A 2,461-nucleotide genomic window follows, 5' to 3' on the forward strand; every position below is an offset into this window, starting at 1 on the left:
TCTTCCTCCCGAGTATCTGCCGACATTTTCAGCATGTCTTCGTGGCGCATCAATGGTCCTGTATCCTCTTCAGGAACCGGTCCTCCCACTGCATCTCAATAATCTACTACCCCGTCCGTACAGACCATCATCCCTGGCAGGTCGTCACACTCCAGGACTTCCTCCTCCGCTTCACAGAGGGCAATCGCCTGCGAGCACAGCTCCAGTAGATCCTGCCATTTACACTCTTGGGCACTCACTTTGCCTGGGTCTTCATCCACCTTCTCTTGATGGGCTGGACTATCTTCAGTTATGACCGACATCTTCCATGAGTCTGGACTACCCAGGTCGTGGACTCTTCCAGCATGGGGAAATCCTGGACTTCTTTGCCATTGGGTCTTCGCACTCTTCCTTATAGCGTGGCATCTTCACCTCCCAGTCATCCACATCCATCCTCTGCGGGCAAGGATTCTTCTCCACTGGGGCCTCTTCAGGGCATAACAGTGCCACTGCATCTTCCCAGGGACACTCATGGGCTAAGTGTCCCTGCCACCGACACTTCCAGCACAGGGCTGCTTTTGCCACCTTCTTCAATGGGCGTTCCATCGCCATCTCCTTCACAAAGGCATCTCTACTCTGTAGCTCCTGCTCAGGAACAATGGGCACATGTGAACGTACTTCCAGTAGGCTCTTCCGCTCCACTTCCCCGGCTTCTTCTAGCCATTTCTGGGTGGACCATCAAAGATCATCCGGTATTTGTCCCACGGACAATCTTGAAGCTCATGTCCCTTCTCCTTACAGAGCTCACACACTGGCTCTTCAGCCACCTTGTGCCAGAGTTCTTGGCGTAGCTCCACCAGTTGTGACAGAAGATATCTCTGCTTTCTTCGGTGTTTCTTCCCAGGGACAATCCGGGAGCTCATGGTCTCGATCTCCACATCCTTCACACCGGAATTCTTCATCCTCCTGGTTGCACTCTGCATCACGTGGACAGCTATTATGCTCATTCGCATAGGTTCCACAGAGCATACACCAGGGTCCCCTCTTCGCCGGGTTCTTCTGACCACATCTTTTAACCGCTTGTTGGACCATCTGTGTGATCTCCAACGGGGACATTTCTTGGCCTTCTGTCGCCATAACCTCATGCCAGGGACATTCACTGGCATAATGTCCCAGCCGCTGACACGTCTTGCCGGGGGTCGTCGTGGCTTTATTGCGCCCCTTCTCAGGGCGCTCTTTCTTGCTGCGCTATATCGACCACTGCATTATCTTCACAATGTCTTCTCCCAACACTGTGATTCAGTCACTCTTGTCCTCGCACGTCTGGGAATGGTTCCGCTCTGGAGCTGTCCATAGGGGGGTCCTGTTGGTGGTGGTCCACATTGTGGACCTCATTCAGAGTCGGTCGAAGCGGCTGCACGGTCATATGGGAAAAGGGGCCGGATATGCAAATGATTCTCTCGCAAGTTGCGTCCCTAAGTTTGGATCGGTAGCTGACCGACCAAGGGGAGGAAGCGGCCGGAATTAAAAAAAATACGCCCCCTTCTCGTACGCATTGCACATCATCTCTGGGCATATAAGGATTAATCGAGACCATCGGGAACCATCGGAACTGGTCGTAGAGCTTAAGGTTGACCATACCCTCTCTTAAGCTCTACGATCATGTCAGTGTAAAAACCTCCCATGTCACATGTGCCATGATGCTACTTTGTTAATTATGCACTCCCATAAACCATATGCACTCCCATAAAACGCCGTTCGCATTATTAGGCACACCTGCGTTCGGATCTCCACTCCCCCGTTTTCAAGCACCTTCCCCTGTTACCACCCACAAACGCCTCATTCTGTCACTGAAACTACCAACCTGGCTGTGTTCAAGGAGAGAGAAATTTCTGATCGTAGCGGCTAGTTTGCGCACGTGCATTGCAAACTTTACGCATGCGCAGTATAGCGAACATCGTTGGCGTACGACCGTGCGGCCGCTTCGACCGACTCTGAATGAGGTCCTGTGTCTGCTGTCCGTAATTCTGCCGACTACACCAAATGTAAGAGGGTTGCGGTGCGGTGCCTGCTGCCATGCAGGTGTTCTCCTGTATCTTACCTCACATCGCACTCTCTCACCTTCAGGCCGTATGTTGAACAGACGGTCCTGGAACTCTAAGCTGGACATGGACACGATGATCTAGGAGGAAGAAGATGATGTTTGAAATGTCCTTCCTCACGTCGACCAACACGCCCTACTGGTCTGAGGTATAGATTTGGGTTTAAGGTGAAGATCATCACTGGCACTTTTGGCCTCAGATCCCGTACCAGGTGAAGACTCGACCTTGCACCGGGACGCAAGAACTACTGTCTGCCCAAAAGGAAGAAAGACAGAAAGGAACAGACAGTGAGAGATAGTACACACAGATATTTCTTACCGTGTCCACTCTTGCTCTTCCTCTGGTCACTCACCTACAGGTCCCTGTAAAGAGATACACAC

The 2,461-nt window shown here is 51.9% G+C and overlaps 1 pseudogene; it reads right to left on the bottom strand.

Annotated features, from left to right (window-relative positions):
* Window positions 1-318: 318 nt before the first annotated feature.
* LOC148508375 (uncharacterized) lies at window positions 319-1,362 on the bottom strand (annotated as a pseudogene).
* Between the last annotated feature and the right edge of the window lie 1,099 nt (window positions 1,363-2,461).

This window comes from Taudactylus pleione, unplaced genomic scaffold (genome assembly GCF_031769625.1).
Source record: "Taudactylus pleione unplaced genomic scaffold, aTauple2 ptg000370l, whole genome shotgun sequence".
Lineage (NCBI taxonomy): Eukaryota > Metazoa > Chordata > Amphibia > Anura > Myobatrachidae > Taudactylus > Taudactylus pleione.